This window comes from Euphorbia lathyris, chromosome 5 (assembly GCF_963576675.1).
Source record: "Euphorbia lathyris chromosome 5, ddEupLath1.1, whole genome shotgun sequence".
NCBI classification, from domain to species: Eukaryota; Viridiplantae; Streptophyta; class Magnoliopsida; order Malpighiales; family Euphorbiaceae; genus Euphorbia; species Euphorbia lathyris.
In genome coordinates this window covers 37,462,965-37,481,213 of record NC_088914.1, presented here as the reverse complement: position 1 = coordinate 37,481,213, position 18,249 = coordinate 37,462,965, and the positions used below count along the sequence as shown (strand labels likewise).

The window sequence follows — 18,249 nt, the reverse complement described above, 5'->3', positions numbered from 1 at the left end:
AATGACTCTCAATATATAAACGGTTAATGATTTACTCTTGCAATGACGACTACGTGTAGTGTGACCGACCCGTGAAGTACTTAGACTACGTGGTTCCTAGTCAAGTCGTGTCTAATGCTTGGGACCAGAAATTAGGGCTTGTAAGTTCCGTGGTTTGTCAATTCCTACGGTTTTCGGAGCGTCACTTCCGGTAAGGTAACACCTATATGAATCCCTAAAGATAGCCCGAATGGCGTCGGAAATCGCGTTCTCCTACACAATAATCAATTACGAGTATCAAAACAAGTAACAAACATTAACACATATATAGAAAAAGAGATTATGAATCATAAATTATAAATATGGAGAATGTAAATATGACATACAACCAAGCCTAGTACATAGGAAGAGTACAAGCTAATTAGCAAGTGAAAAGGGAAGAATCCACCCTCGGAACTAGCTAACCAGACTCAAGGCCGTCTCTTAGGACTTGGAGGTGGAACTTTCGAGCTTGGTGAACGGAGGTGGAACGGAACTTTGACGGAATGCCGGAATCAACGAACAAGCTCTCAAAGTGATAGAGAATTGCTATGTAAATTGAAATCTCAAACTATAACAAAAGCTTAAACTATATTAAGAATTGTATATCAAAAGCTTCCTATCAAGATGTGTCTAAATGAGTGCTAGTCACTCTTATTTATACACATCAAGCTAGGGTAGAATTGTGATTTCATAAGATACAAGCATGGAGGAACATGATTTTCTGCAGATTTCCCATGACACGCCTCGCGTATGGTGGAGTACGCCCTGCATATTTTCCCATTCCGTCAGAAATCTCCTGCATGTGGACCAAATCCAGATCTTGTTGTCTCAACCACGCCCCGCGTAGACTGGGGTGCACCTCGCGTGGTTGAGTTTCTGAGATTTTATTGCTTGAATTGGGTCCTTTACGCCACGCGTAGCCGAAGCACGCCTCGCGTAAATAAGTCTTTGAGTCTTTTAGGTCGAAGAACTTCCTTACACGCCCCGCGTAGGAGCAGTTGACTCTGGGAGACCATGCAGTCTGACTTTCAGGATTAGGCTTATCATTTCTGACATGTGTCACACGCCTCGCGTGGTGGTTGATACGCCCTGCGTATCGGTGACTAGATCCTACGTGGTGCCTGTGGATTGAACAATTATTTCTGACCAAGTGTTCCATGCCCCGCGTGAAGGGTGGTACGCCCCGCGTATGTCGGTGGATTTTCACTCCTTGCTCGTACCTGAAATACTATTCTCGAAAGCCGAGTTAGCTTGACGTTTTATTTTCTAAATTAATCAAAAATAAGGAAAATTAACCGAAAGTACGGAATTTATTTTTATTTCGTTATTTTATTAAAACACTCTATTTTTGCAATTAAATTTATTTTAAAAGTGTTTTAAAAAGGACCCATTTTAAATATATATATATATATGTTTCAGAATATAATAATTTGTTTTGATTATCAAAATCAATTTATTTAAAAGTTTGTTTTACCTAAATATTTGATATAAGTAATTCAAAGCATTAAATGAATTATACGAATTAATTAGGGTATGCATAATACTGATTTTGTACATGTTATATTAATCTAATATGTACTTGCTACAATTTGATTAAATATAAAGGATACAAAATTGACAAGAATAAAATTGGATGTAAAATTAATTAAGTTGTTAATTTGATTAACTAAAAATATTACACAAATAGTTTGTGTAATCAACCAATTTAATTTAATTTAATTGAGTTTTTTCATGTTTGGCGTTATGGACATATTAGACCCTCTATAATAGTTATTCAGTCTTTTGGTATTTTAAATAGGACCTGCGTGTCCTGCCTTCTCTTACTCTCTATTGTATTTCTCTTCTCATCCAAATCCCTTCAAGTAAATTGAAGTTTCTTTGAAATTGAATATTGTTGTAATTCAAGGCGCCAATGAGAAGACGGAGGACCCAAAGAGAAATATGCAATAGTTAGTATTTCCCTAGGGCGACCCTTTATTCCGTTTCTGGCTCAACGGAATAAACTTAGAGATATGTCAATAATTGTCAATGTTGAATGTATGAATGTCTGATATATGCTAAAGCAAATCAAGACTAGGTTAGATTATGAGACTTAAATGAAATCCCTCACTAATCAAAAGTTAAGTAAATAAGCAAGTTATTAAAATCGGTTGCCCCTCCCTAATATTATAGTTCAGCCGGCAGTACTGGGGGCCTTTGGGTTGTTGAGCAAACTCAAGCTCGGGGTCTTATGGTAACACATGAATTATCGAAAAATCGTTTTCACGAATATGGGGTAATGCTTAAATTAGGCTAGAATAATTGGATGAGCAAACTCATGTTGTTCTAACCTAATGGGCAATATGGTTGGGATTGATAGACGACACATATCAGTTACTAATGTGGTTAGTAACCCAACAACCTAGAAGTCACATACTTGATGTGATTGATTACATGAATCTACCTAATGAATGAAACTAGCTTGTTAAGCAAACTCAAGGTGAAATTTCAGGAGTTAGGATTCTAGCTCACTAAGATATCTGTGAATATCCTTCGAATTAATATAAGAGGGTTATTAATTTGGTAAAATAGTGGGAGCAATTTAAAAACATAAAAGTCCAACGTATTTAAATTGTAAATGAATTAAACAAATGAATAACATCCGTCACTTTTCTCACTCTCAGGTTATTAACAAATCGTACTCTAAAAACAATCATGTCGAAAACCGATCTAAGAAATATCCTTACCGATAACAAGTTGAATGGTTCAAACTTCGCTGACTGGTTTCGTAACCTCAAAATTGTTTTGAAGTTCGAAAAGATAGGGTATGTATTGGATACATCGATACCCGCTCTTCCGACTGATGATGCATCCATTAAAGAGATTGATGCCTATCAGAAGCATAAATTCGATGATGAACACGCCGGGTGCATCATACTTGCATCGATGACACCAGATCTGCAAAGGCAACATGAGGAGTTGGATGCCTATTCTATTGTCATGCACTTGAAAGAGCTGTTCGGGAAACAGACTCGTTGTGAACGTTTTGAGATATCAAAACTGTTGTTTCGCTGCAGGATGCAAGAGGGCACATCTGTTATGACACATTGTGTCAAGATGATTGGGTATATCACCAAACTTTCTAGTATTGGCTTCACGATGGATCATGAACTAAGTGTCGACTTACTTCTTACATCCCTCCCAGAAAGTTATTCGCAGTTCACTATGAATTACCAGATGAATGACTTACATACCTCTCTTGAAGAGCTTGCTAATATGCTCAAGACTGTTGAGCCGAACCTGAAGAAAGATAAGGTGGTAAATGCTCTTGTGATTGAGGGATCAAAGAAGGTGAAGGGGAATTTTCCCAATCCGAAATATCCCAAGAAGAACAAGGGAGGCAAGACAGCCCAGGCCAAAGGAAAGCAAGTCAAGAAGCCCAAAGGGGAATGCCACTTCTGTGGTAAAGATGGGCATTGGAGGAGAAATTGCAAGGAGTACCTAGCTTCTCTCAAGAAGGGAAAGAACGGTGCTTCAACTTCTGGTATGTTCTATATTGAAATTAACTCAATTTCGCAGTCTGAATCTTGGGTATTGGATACCGGATTTGGATCTCATATTTGTATGAATATACAGGAACTAAAACGGACTAGGGAATTAAAGAAATGAGACATAAACTTGCGAGTTGGAAATGGTGCAAGGGTTGTCGCACTCGCGATTGGAGATTATGATCTACATCTACCATCGGGACTTGTAATAGAATTAAGGAACTGTTTGTATGTTCCAGAGATGTCTCGTAACATTATTTCTATTAGCTGTCTAGTTGATGATGGCTTTCATGTTTCAATTAAGAACAATGGTTGTGAGTTTTATAGAAGTAATATTTTCTATTTTGTCAGGAATATCATTAAATGGGATTTATATTTTGAATGATAAAGTTTCTGCTTTCATAATTAATACCAAAAGACTTAGACTAGATAATTCAACTTACTTGTGGCATTGTCGTTTAGGCCATATAAACCAGAGACGCATGCTTAAGCTACATCAAGATGGGCTTATAAACTCAATTGATTGTGAATCAATGGGAACATGTGAGTCATGTTTAAAAGGAAAAATGACAAAGACACCCTTTAGCAATAAAGGTCAGCGTGTATCAGACACTCTAGGATTAATACATTCAGATGTATGTGGTCCTATGTCAGTCCAAGCAAGAGGAGGATTCAGATACTTCATTAGCTTCATAGATGATCATACTAGATATGGTTATATCTATTTGATGAAGCACAAGTCAGAAGCTTTTGAGAGATTCAAATGCTTTAAGAATGAAGTTGAGAATCAAACAGGAAAGACTATTAAGATACTTCGATCTGATCGAGGTGGAGAATATCTTTCTGAAGAATTTATGAATTATCTAAATGAATGTGGAATATGCTCACAATGGACGCCTCCTTATACACCACAACACAATGGTGTATCAGAAAGGAGAAATCGCACCTTATTAGATATGGTACGATCCATGATGAGCACCGCTTCTCTTCCAAAATCATTCTGGGGCTATGCCTTAGAAACTGTCCTATTTACCTTAAACCGAGTTCTAACCAAATCCGCCAGTTCCACACCATTCGAACTGTTCGTTGGTAGAAAACCCATCTTCTCCTTCATGAGAATATAGGGATCTTCAGCATACGTCAAATGTATTGTGTCAGATAAATTAGATCCCAAATCTGACAAGTGTTTCTTCATTGGATACCCAAAGGAACCTGTGGGATATTACTTTTATCATCCAGATGATCAAAAAGTAATAGTATCCAAACACGCAGTGTTTCTAGAGAAAGAGTTTCTGGAAGAGACACAAAATGGAAGCGTAATTGAACTTGAGGAAGTTCAAGAGGAATCACATGTTGAAAACGCAGAAGAAGTTGAACCCGAACCCGTTTCACTAGATGAAACACAAGTGTCATATCCCACTCGTAGGTCTCAAAGAGTTCGTGAACTCCCAGTTAGATATGGTTTTCTAGTGGGAGATAACGAACTGGTTCCCGTGTTAGATGATGAACCCGAAACCTACGAAGAAGCTCTTGCTAGCCAGAATCTAAAGCATGGCTTGAAGCCATGAATTCTGAAATGACTCCATGTATACTAACCAAGTGTGGACTTTGGTTGATCCACCCGAAGGGATAAAACCCATTGGGTGCAGGTGGATCTTCAAGAAGAAGACGGGCATGGATGGAAAGGTTGGTACCTACAAAGCTAGGTTAGTAGCGAAAGGATATCGTCAAAAGAAAGGAGTTGACTATGACGAGACTTTCTCTCCAGTAGCCATGTTCAAATCCATCAAAATATTGCTTGCAATTGCCGCTCATTTTGACTATGAGATTTGGCAAATGGATGTGAAAATAGCTTTCCTAAATGGAAACCTGCTTGAGGATGTATACATGATGCAACCTGAAGGTTTCACATCGAAGGATGCAACCATGGTTTGCAAACTTTAAAGGTCCATTTATGGACTCAAGCAAGCATCTAGAAGCTAGAACAAACGTTTTGATGAAACCATAAAACAATTTGGTTTCGAACAAAACTCAAAAGAGGCTTGTGTTTACAAGAAGACAAGTGGGAGCTCAGTCGTTTTCTTAGTACTATATGTTGATGATATACTACTTATGGGAAACGATGTTGCAATGTTGCAATCAGTAAAAGTTTGGTTATCGGGTAATTTCTCCATGAAAGACTTGGGAGCAGCAGCCTATATCTTAGGGATTAAGATCTATCGGGGTAGATCGAAGAGACTGCTCGGACTATCCCAGTCTACATATATTGACAAAGTCCTAAAGCGTTTTGACATGGATGAATCGAAAAGAGGTAACTTACCAATGGTCCATGGTGTCAAGTTATCAAATGATCAATGTCCTAAAACGGACAGTGATAAGTATCGCATGGCTGTAATTCCTTACTCCAGTGCGGTTGGTTCGATCATGTATGCCATGCTTTGCACTAGACCTGATGTGGCGTTCGCATTGAGTATGACGAGCCGATATTAAGGGAATCCAAGATTTGATCACTGGATTGCTGTCAAGAACATTCTTAAGTATCTTAGAAGAACTAAAGACATGTTCCTCATATATGGACACGGAGAATTGAAAATTGAAGGATATTCAGATGCTAGTCATTTGACTGATGAAAATGATTATAGATCCCAATCAGGATACCAGTTTATCCTGAATGGAGGTTCAGTTAGTTGGAAGAGTTCCAAGCAAGGAAGTGTTGCTTTCTCGTCGACTGAATCAGAGTACATCGCAGCTGCAGAAGCGGCAAAGGAGGCTGTTTGGATTAGGAAGTTCATAACAGAACTAGGAGTGGTGCCTAACATTGTGAATCCCATTACTCTGTACTGTGATAACAATGGAGCCATTGCACAAGCAAAGGAACCACGGCCTCATAATGCATCCAAACATTATCTCAAGCGATATCATCTCATTAGGGAGATCATAGCCAGGGGAGATGTGAGAATAGAAAAGGTTCCTACTAAGGACAACGTTTCAGATCCGTTGACCAAGACATTACCACAAAGATCTCACGATAAACATCTTAGTTCTTCTGGTATTAGTTTCAGAAACAATTGGCTTTAGTCCAAGTGGGAGAATGTTGGAGTTTAGTGTCCTAAAGACAATTGTTTTAGGATATTAATATTAATGAATAAATTGTTTATTTGATCATTTGTTTAATCAGATATACAGCATTAAAATGTAACTATATATAAAGGCACAAATCTTTCATAAAGAAAGTAACCCTAAGTTTATTTAAGTAGTTATAAAGTGTTCATACAAGCATGAAGTGAGACTGTACTTTATAATAGACCAATAGACTTAAAGAAACCCAAGTCAAGTAATTTGTTATAGGGGTTGGCATATTACTATTGAGACTTGCATGCAACAGTGTTTTCTGTCGAGACAGAAAGCTGATCTCACAAGCTTTAGATATTCAGATATTTAGACAGTTACATGGATACAATGAAGGAGTTCATTAGGATTGGGATCCGACTTGAGATAACAGAATGGATTGATTTATCTAATGTGTCAACTGTTCATCTCATTGGTATTAGTAGGTATAACTAATCCTTAGACTCAAACATTCGTTAATTAGTGATTCTGGATTATGGAGTCTGATACTTTGATTCTGTGCGAGCACGATCCAACAGGTGAGAGCCTGGGGTGTGTGAGAGCAGGGTTGGGTATCACACAATGTAATTGCAGAATAGTTAATGTCAGATTGAGCATTCGTCACTCCCGATAAGTGGGAGATATATCAAAATGGCCGCTTGTGGTGAATTGACTGAAATCCTTGCAAGGTGATAAAGTTAAGAGTAGAAATGAACATTTCACTTAACTTATCTTTTCAGAGTGAATTCAACCTGTACAAGTAAAACCGGACTCTTCGTTATATGTAACCTTGACACGTTCCATGGTTATAAGGAATTGACCGACATGATATAGTTGATGAAGGATCGTATTATACTGTATCTAATGCAGAAAGGTTAACGTCAGTTATCAACCTGACTTCTTAATTGCTCTGGGGGAATATCATAGGTTCTGCTAGTAACAGCTCATGACGGTATTCCGTTATATATATGTTGGAATTAATCGTGATGAATAATTTCAAAGGATATATACGGCTAGTGGCAATAAAGAACCTAATGGGTCGCATATGGGACTTGGAATCGGAGGACAAAAATGTAATTAGTGAGACACAATATAGGAGACCGAAATTTATATGTTAATTAGGGGATAAATTAATTTGATTAATAATTATAATTTGATTATGGTTATGAATTAAATTAAAAGATTATCTGATAATATTAATTAGAAGTTTTTATGTGATTGAAACTCTAATTAATTATCTCTAACATTAATTAATTATTAATTTGATTAATAATAATTATCTAGATATAATTAGTTATTATTTAGATAATAGTAAAGTGTTTATTTAATTATCTAATTAGGAATCCTATTCCGAATAAGATTCCAATTATTTAATTACCTAACACAACTGGGATTAGGGTTTAGAGAAGTCTATAAATAGACTCCCTAACCCCAGGAATTTCGACCTACACACAGACAAAAAAAGAGAAGGAATCGTTTCGTCGTCGTCTCGGCTAATTGTTGTCTCCTGAATGGACTCTAGCAAGTGTACTATATACAAGTAATAAAGTGATAAGTCAAGTATCGTATCCACAGGGATTGAGGACCAAAGTTTATGAGAAATACTTTATAGAACAGGGTGTTCGTGGTGTGTGTATTCTGTAGATTGAGAGATGTTGTTCAAACAGTAACAGAGTCAATGATTTTAGTTGATTAAAAGAAGTACTTAATGATGGTAAAAGGTAGAACAGGTCAAGCACAGCGGAACAGGTTACTTTCAGTCTCTATACACCCTATTTATTCATGAATGACGTAAAGTGAAGTCAAGGTCTCTGCTTTAATACTCACTTAAGTCAACTCTCGTATGTTCTTAAGATTCTAAGACGTACTATAACCTTAAGCGTCCCTAAAGTTGGTTCTTTCTTGCATTACGATCAAAACGACATTTCTATTAAGAAAACCCTTGATACAACCTGCTGACATCTCTGTTTCGGGGTTGAATGCTTGACAAATAGTTCCGTGAAGATGAAAGCAGTTTCCTATCATGCATATAACACTAACATACATGCCTTAAGCAATGGAGTTAAAGATTTATCAAGCACAACATAATATATCACCATTCATTCATAAATAAGATAATAGAAGACTTACATAATCGGCCCTAACTGGCCAAACCCATTCAAAATGACTACTCACTCATGGTATAGAGTGAACAGCCTGAGTTAGTTCCACGAACCTCTATAGATGGAGTCATCTTCCTTAGAGAGCTTCCTCTCTCTCAAAGAAGCCAAAAATTCTAGTTAAACTATTATCCGAAGTCAAAAGGTGTATCGCCTCCTTCCCTCCACTACATCTATATAAAGGAAGAAATCCGAGCCGTACCACCAAAATATTACAAAAGATTGTTTTCTATAGCTAATATACTAGGAAATGATTAATTCTAAATTGACCCTTGAACACTCAAGGGGGTGATCCATCTTTTCATCATGTTGCTTTCAGCCTTTCCTTCGCCTGCTGCCACTGCCACGCCGCTCCTGCCACTTGTCCAGTCGCTATCCGTCATCAGGTATGCAGCGGAGATCCGCTGGATCAAAAGTTGCTCTTCTCCTCAAGGTTCGTTGCAAAACAGGCTGTGTGGTAGCCCTTTGACTTAATCAATACAAATCTGCATAAAACACTTTTAAGTTCTCTTTATTTAGGAATATTTCGCCTAAAACACTCACAAATTGTTATTAACATGCTGTTTAATTGCAGTCATATTCATGCCTAACAAATACCCCCAAATAAAATCCTTACTTGTCCTCAAGTAAACAAAGAGATAAGAATAACATCATAAGGGATTAGGTATGAATAATGGATGAATATTTATCGAGCAAAGATGAACGGGCGAAACAGATTTAGAAAAATGATTCAAACAGAAAGAGTTTACGACAGAAGACTTTTTGAGCAGATCATGATTGCTAATGAGGTTTTTTCGCTAGAGTTAAATTTTTTTATCCCTTTCTTATGAAGTTCCTCAAAGCTTCAAATTGAACCTCAATCATCATTTAAACCACCTACATTGCTCCAAGCCTCACTAAGTTCAGGAGGATTCACTCACTCTCAAATGGCCTTTTTGCAATAAGGGAAGGGATCATCACTCCTCAGCTTAGAACAATCATCGCTAGGTTATGACATTGCTTTTTGGCCCTATCTCGATGGATCAAAAGTTTCCGGAACATAGTCTAAAGGTCTTACACATAGGTTGTAACGTTAAGCTAAGGCCAGGGTATGGAAATGAACGGCTATTTAGTGTAAGAATTATGTCCACATGCCAAGCGACTCAACTTAATTACATTTTAAACATTTAGTGAACTTGTTTCACTTTATTACTTTGCACAGTTTGTTTTGCATCATTGGCCAACCTAAACTTCAAACACACAAGAGACAACCAATTTAAACATTTCATTTCAGGCTCAAGATATGAACATATGTTCTGAGCATACAACAAAATTTCACTCAATCATCATTCCTCAGATGTCACCATTTCAACAAATTTATTTTTATCCACTCAGGATTTCTTAAAATTTGTAATTTTCCTTAACTCGCGCAGCTTGTACTGAGGCATGAGACAAATTCAAGGTATTTTGGGATTTCAGTGAAGGGAATTGGTTTCATTACGTAGTGTTTAAGAAAGAAAAGGCTATGGCTCAAGTTGGGTATCCTAAAAATGTGGGTGCAAAGCACGAGTAGGCTTTTTGTGGAGTGAAATTGGGATCTAAATGCCTTTTTCCTCCTATGTTCTTCCACAAATTTACCATTTTGACCAGGCAGCCAAAGCAATACCTACCTAAGGACAATATGCACTAGCCCTCTCATGAAGAAACAATGCATTTTCATACTAACATAGGCTCAAGTTCTCACATTTTAGGGCTTTTGCATTGGAGCAGGAGATTCTTTAAGTGAAGATTGATTTAAAACTTAAAAAATTTTAGAACTTCATGATTTGGGAGTTCAAATAATTTCACAAAGCTATTACCTCATTTCGCAATCACAAAAGCACTAACAGCTAGGAGTTAGACAAGAGAATGAGATAATTACAAGAAAACAAATAACAGACAAAATGCTTAAAGCGGACGTCGAGATTTATTGGAGGGAAATTTGCTAAACATATCAGTTTATAACAGCAGCATGTTTCATCTTTTTATCATGTTATGCACAAAAATTTTGTAGTTTAAACGCATACATCCCACCCCCAAATTAAAGTCAACATTGTCCCCAATGTTACACCAAAACGGGAGAAAATGAATCATAACATGATCGCATTGGAGTGCAACAATAAATGTAAAGAAGGGTTATAAGTGTTACCGGAGGCTTGGATAGCGACAAGTGTGATGGTTTAGACAAGAGGGGAACGAGAGGACTCAACCTATCGATCCTTAGCAGGAGCAGTACCATCCCCTTTTGAGGAGGTAGCGGCATGGGTTTCAGGGGCAGCAGATTTCGCTCTTACCGGACTTTTGACCGAAGCACCCGAAGGACTTTCCCGCCCATGCTCTTCTACACAGAGGTGCTTCAGCATATCCACCTCACTTTGTAGAATAGCAGTTTTATGGTCCAGGGCATGGATCTGGTCGCGGTTAGCTACATTCTGCGTAAACAGGGCATTAAACTTACAGACAATATCATCATTGGTGAGCTTTGCACATTTCATGTAAAAGGCAAGATCTTTTTCGTGCTCAACTTGCTCGGACTCAGAGGAGACAGAGACAGTAGGTTCACTCTTCCTTTTTCGGCTTTCGACTCTCCTTGATTCAACAAAGTCTGCCATCCAGACCCACTTCCCATTCACCATTTTCCCAAAACACATGCTCTGTAAACTCCTTAAATCAATCTGGTCAGGGTGGTTTACAACAGTGAGCCGGGTGCGGTCCTCTAGCTTAAAGACTCCAATTTCTGCTGTAATCCGAGTCACGATGCTCCCATAACAAATGACCGAGGAATTCTTCTTCCCAAAGTTGGCAATGTACTCCCCAAACCAATAGCCTAGATTCATTCTGGGCCCAGTTGTCATACTCCACAAAGCCGTAAGGTCGGCATGGGGAATAGTGGCCTGATTTTCACGGGTAAAGATGGTGCCAGAGACCAGCTTATGGAGGTACCAGACGGCATAGTCATCAATATTTGAAGCCTTGGAAACACTACCGTCATACCTCGGCTGGTTCGAAATAGATTGCCAGAAAGCCTGTGGGTCAAATACATCAGGGGTTTGAGTGAATGCCTCCTTGTAACTTTTCGACTCAAGGTCATCGTCATCCGTGGTACCCAATAGACTGTTGAACATGTTCAATGAAGGCCGCTGGGTGTGAGTCATTAGCCTAAAACTAAACTTGCCTTCCTCGTCCGGGTCAGTAATCTCGGAATGGTGCTTAAACGTAGCCAGGAATTCCAGCGTGAGTTCTTTGTATGCCGGCTCCGCTATTTCAAAGAAGCAGCTGAAATGGCCTGCCTCCATGAGTCTCCGCACACGTACGTCTAGTTTGAGCTTCTTCAAGGTCTCCCAGCAAACTGTTCTCACAGCCCCGAATTCAAGTTGTGCAAGTTCCTCGTAGTATGTCTGTACTGCTGCATCTTTCAACTGAGATAGCTTTTTCACCAATTTTTTGTCAGGGACGAAAGTAACTGAGCTTGTTCCCGTCATTTTTCCCTTAGCCCTTTCTTTCTTCGTCGATCCTTCGACTTTTACCTGCTTTCCAGAACCACGAGTTCTCATCCTGTGCTCAAGTCTAAATAGGGTTTCCCAATGATAAAGAGCACAGAGCATGTGGTGAACCGTGAAATAAAAGTGTGAAAATCATACAAGTCGAACGAGGGGCCGTATTTTTGGTCGGTCTCCTTAAGTAGGGAGAGGAAATGAAATGTCCTGTTGCCAAACCGCCTTTATGAGAGCGGTCCAAAGGACGCCACCTGTACAAGTGGTTGGCAAAAGGCGCGTTTCTCCGAAGAGACCCTAGGGCGATGAACGGTCACGCTTCAAAATTTGAATTTATGACTCCCCTATCCGTTGGATTGTATCAAGGAAAGGAGATCATGTGAAAGAAGTACCTAGTGACCTATGATGAGACATTTCACTTTTTCAGACTTTTAGTTCGCCCTCCCAGTTTCCAAGGATAGCCTTTCCACAGAAAGGTACATCATCCCCCTATTTGAACAAGTAAACACGTAAAACTTAACCCTTGTGGAAAGGTGTAAGTTTTACATCTTTGCCTGCGTTGGAGACACATAATACGGACCATTGCGCGACACAAAATGGATATAAACTACCTTTAACAAAATTTAACAAAATTTGAAATGCAAACTAATTTAAATGCAAAGTTACTTGTGCTACAATTGATGTTTGTAGCGAACACCCTGTTTGTGCTTCTACTGGCTTGGGGGGTCTTGGAAGTGAACTGTATCGATCTTCCTTGTGTGATCGTTCTCTAGATAGGGTTTCAATCTTTGCCCATTCACCTTAAAAGGTTCCTGACCCTCCTTGCCAATTTCAACTGCACCATGACCAAACACCTTGTTTACCAGATAAGGCCCCGTCCATCTTGATTTAAGCTTCCCAGGAAACAATCTGAGTATCGAATTGTACAAGAGAACCCATTGTCCTTCGTGAAATGTCTTTATCTGGATTTTTCTATCGTGCCACATCTTGGTCTTGTCTTTGTAATTCACCGCATTCTCATATGAAAACAGTCTGAACTCCTCCATGTTACAGAGTTGAAGTCTTTATTAGTCTTCCACAGCCTGTTGCTCAAAATTTAAGAAAGTTAACGCCCAAAAGGCCCTGTGTTCCATTTCAACCGGCAAGTGACAAGACTTTCCGTATAACAATCTAAACGGAGACATTCCGATTGGTGTTTTATAGGCCGTCCTATATGCCCAAAGAGCATCGTCAAACTTGTTTGCCCAGTCTCTCCTAGAACTGCCAACAGTTTTTTCTAGAATTCTTTTGATTTCACGATTGGAAATCTCCACCTGTCCACTTGTTTGTGGATGGTAAGGTGTGGCAATTATGTGAGAGACTCCAAGCTTGCCCATCAGCTTCTCAAATTTGGCATTGCAAAAGTGGGTTCCTTGATCACTAATGATCGCTCGTGGGACACCGAATCAGGCAAACAGCCTTTTCAGGAATTTTACAACCACACGGGCATCATTGGTGGGACTAGCCATTGCTTCAACCCACTTGCTCACATAATCAACAGCTACTAAGATATATTTATGCCCAAAAGATGTAGGGAATGGACCCATAAAATTGATGCTCCATATATCAAAAATTTCACAAACAACTATGTTGTTGAGGGGCATGGCATTTCTAGCTGAGATATTGCCTGTTCGTTGGCACTCATTGAAAGTGCGAACGAACAGATTGGCATCTTTAAAGAGTGTTGGCCAGAAAAAACCTGATTGAAGTACTTTTGCCGTAGTTCTGCTAGCACTATGGTGTCCTCTAGCTTCTCGGTCATGACAATGGCTTAGAACAGCCTGTCCCTCCTCTTGAGATATACATCTTCGAATAATTTGGTCGGCGCACAACCTGAAAAGATAGGGGTCCTCCCAGAAATAATATTTAATTTCAGCATAGAACTTCCTCCTTTGATTAGTGGACAGGTTGTGAGGCTTAAGTGAACTGGCTAGATAATTGGCAATGTCAGCAAACCACGGAGTAGGCTGTGCAATATAAAGATGTTCGTCTGGAAAACTCTCCAAAATCTCAGGCTGTTCTTGCTGGTTGCATTGGTGAGGAATTCTTGACAAATGATCCGCTGCTACATTGTCCGTTCCCTTCTTATCCCTAATTTCGAGATCGAACTTTTGAAGTAAAAGCAACCACCGTATTAGCCTTGGTTTTGCATCCTTCTTAGCGAACAGGTAGTGCAGTGCAGCATGGTCTGTGTGAACAATGACTTTTGATAGCACCAAGTAAGGGCAAAATTTGTCGAAAGCATACACAACTGCGAGGAGCTCTTTTTCTGTCGTGGTGTAATTCTGCTGGGTCTCGGTTAATGTTTTGCTTGCATAATAGATAGGCCGAAATTTCTTATCAACCCTCTGCCCTAGAACAGCTCCCACACATGTATCACTTGCGTCACACATCATCTCAAAAGGCTATTCCCAGTCGGGTCCTGCCAGTATAGGCGAGTTGATCAACTTGCTTTTCAACAGTTCGAACGCCTTTAAACAGCTTGCATCAAAAGAAAATTCCGCATCCTTATGAAGTAATGCTGACAAGGGTAGCGCAATCTTTGAAAAATCTTTGATAAACCTGCGGTAAAACCCTGCGTGCCCCAGAAAACTTCGCACATCTTTTACATTGGCTGGAACAGCCAGCTTTTCTATCACTTCCACCTTCGCTTTGTCCACTTCCATCCCCTTTTCTGAAATTTTATGCCCGAGAACAACTCCACCTGTAACCATGAAGTGGCGTTTCTCCCAATTCAAAACCAAGTGGGTCTCCTTGCATCGCACAAGCACGGCTTCGAGGTTGTTTAAACAGCTCTCAAAAGAGTTTCCATAAACAGAGAATTCGTCCATGAATATTTCTACAGTTCGCTCCACCATATCATGAAATATAGACATCATGCATCTTTGAAATGTGGCTGGAGCGTTGCACAGTTCGAACGGCATGCGCCTGTAGGCATAGGTCCCATATGGACATGTGAACGTTGTCTTTTCCTGATCCTCACAGTGAATTGCAATCTGATTGTACCCCAAGTAACCGTCAAGGAAATAATAGAATGCATACCCAGCTAACCGTTCTAACATCTGGTCAATGAAGGGCAAAGGAAAGTGATCCTTCCTTGTGGCTTCGTTGAGCTTTCTGTAATCCACACAAACTCGCCATCCTGTTATTGTTCTCGTGGGCACCAACTCGTCTTTCTCATTGAGGACTACGGTTGTTCCTCCCTTCTTTGGTACAATGTGAACAGGGATGGTCCACACACTATCAGAAATGGGGTAAATAATGCCGGCATCCAGAAGCTTGATCACCTCCTTTCGCACAACCTCCTTCTCCATCAAGATTTTGTGGACACAGATTGCCGGACTGATACCTTTGATATCATCAATTTTCCATGTGATTGCATCCTTGTTCCTTCGCAGAACTTCCATGAGTTGCACTTTCTGATCAGGAGTTAACTTTGAGGATATAATAACTGGACTCCCGCTGGGTGGCTCTAGGAAGGCATACTCGAGGTGTGCAGGTAACGGTTTCAATTCTGGTTTAGACACTGGCACAGTTGGTATCTCCGGTGGGTCTTGATGAGTAGGAACAGTAGGATCGAAATGAGGTGTAGGTAAGTTGGATTCAATGGAACAGCCTGTTCCTTCACATAAGTTCACTTCTTCTCCCAATAGAGTCTCTAGAGTGTCCTGTTCCTGCAAAGTAGAAAGACTTTGAAACTCATCCAAGAAACAATATGTGTCATCATTATTGTTAGCTCGTCTCATTGCCTCGTTCATTTTGAAAATGACTTCCTCCCCATTAATCCTTAAGAATAGTTGTCCCTCTCCCACGTCTATCAATGCTCTACCCGTGGCTAAAAATGGTCGACCTAGGATAATAGGAACATGCAGGTCTTCATCTATGTCCATTATGATAAAATCAACAGGTAAGATGAATTTTCCTACTTTTACCAACACATCTTCTACCACTCGCCTAGGGTAACATACTGATCGATCGGCCAACTGAATTGACATACGAGTAGGCTGGGGTTCTCCTAATCCAAGTTTAGCATATACAGAATAAGGCATCAGGTTTATGCTAGCTCCTAGGTCACATATATAGAAAAACTCCCTGGATCTTTTAGCTTTTTCGGTAAGTGCTGCTTGTTTTGGAGTATTGAAGAACAATCTCTGTTGAGTTGGATCATGGATATGTTTTCCAGCTTTTTCTTGTTCGACGGGAGATCTTTCAAGAATTTTGCATACGCGGAATCTGTGCAAGTGGTTCGACGAACAGAATGTTGATGTGCAACTTCCTTAAGGTGTCTAACACCTTAGAATTTTGTTCTTCCAGCTTCTTGTTGATCAACCGCGTTGGATATGGCACAGGCGGAACGTACGGCGGAGGTGGCTTGTACATCTTTCCGTTTTCCTCCTGATTCTGCTCAAGGGTAGATTTTGTCTTCCTGGTTTCTTCTTGAATAGGAACAGTCAGTTCCTTCTCTTCTTCAATTTCTTCGGATGTTTCTGCGCATTCAGCATTTTCATCAGTTGGTATAATGGGTTGAGTTTGCTTACCAGATCTCAGGGTGATTGCCATAAAATCGCCCTTTGGATTTGGCTCTATGTTGCTTGGCATTATTCCCTTCCCTTTTGACGTAGATGCAACTAATTGGTGGACTTGTGTTTCCAGACTTTTAATTGATGCTTGTGTCTGTTTCATGAACTGCATCATCATCGTCTTCATATCTGGCTCGATATCTTCCTTTGGTGGAACAACTTATTTATAATGCTGCTGAGGTTGCCTCTGGTAGTGTCCTCCCTGCTGTTGTTGATATCTCGGTTGTTCCTGCTGGTTGGACTGGCCTGTCCATCCGAAATTTGGATGATTTCTTATGGCAGGATTATACGTGTTAGAATATGGGTTAGGTGGATTCCTCTGATTATACCCTGCATAATCACATTCTGCCTGTGCACCCTTTCCCTGCTTAACTCCGGGACAGTTGATGCTAAAATGAAGGCCTCCACAAAAATCACAAATGTCATTGAATGGTGGTTCGTTGTGGATCGAGGACACATTTATCTTACCGAGCTGTCTAGCAAGCTGTTCTACCTGGCTTGTCAATTTTGACACAACATCTTCATTTCCCGCTCTTTTTCCATCACTTCTGGCAGAGTGCCAGTTATAACTCGTGCTCACCACTCTCTCAATAAGGTCGTACAAGTCTTGTGGCTCCAGATCTTTGGGGTTTCCATTGTCTATGGACTCGATCTGGATTTTATAAATATTGGTTACCCTATTGTAAAAGTTTTGCATTTGCATCCACATAGGGATGCCATGATTGGGGACTCTCCTTAGTAATTCCTTGTACCTTTCCCATGCCTCGGCTAAGGATTCATCCTCTTCTTGCACGAAATGGGAAACCTCGTTTCTGAGCTTAATGGCTTGCCTTGGTTGGAAATATTTCATTAAGAAAGCGCTGGCCATTTCTTCCCAAGTAGTAATCATTTCTGGTTGCAAGTTTTTCAACCAATTCTTCGCCTTATCTCTTAGAGAAAAAGGAAATAGCTTTAGTCGGATTATGTCATCAGAAACGCCTCTGTTTGATCTGAAAGTGTTGCACAACGTGATAAACTCAAGAATATGCCCATTTGGATCTTCCGACTGGTATCCATTGAACTGTACGGCTGCCTGCAACATTTGTATCATAGATGCTTTCACCTCGAACATGGTGTTCCCTTCGTTGGGCAACACGATGCATGATGAATGTCCTTCAGTAGTTGGTCTCGAATAATCTCTGATTCGCATGACAGAAGGGTTATTATTTTCTCCCTCTTCTTCCTAGTTTGGTTGAACTGGTTGTTTGGGTGGTACCCTTCCAGCCATTCTTCTCTCTCTTTGTCGTTCTCTTTGTCTTGCATG

The 18,249-nt window shown here is 39.8% G+C and overlaps 1 non-coding gene across 1 annotated transcript; it reads left to right on the top strand.

Annotated features, from left to right (window-relative positions):
• Window positions 1–17,659: 17,659 nt before the first annotated feature.
• LOC136231421 (small nucleolar RNA R71) lies at window positions 17,660–17,766 on the top strand. Its single transcript, XR_010689809.1, has one exon. It is a non-coding gene; the product is annotated as a small nucleolar RNA R71 (small nucleolar RNA).
• The last annotated feature ends 483 nt before the right edge of the window (window positions 17,767–18,249 follow it).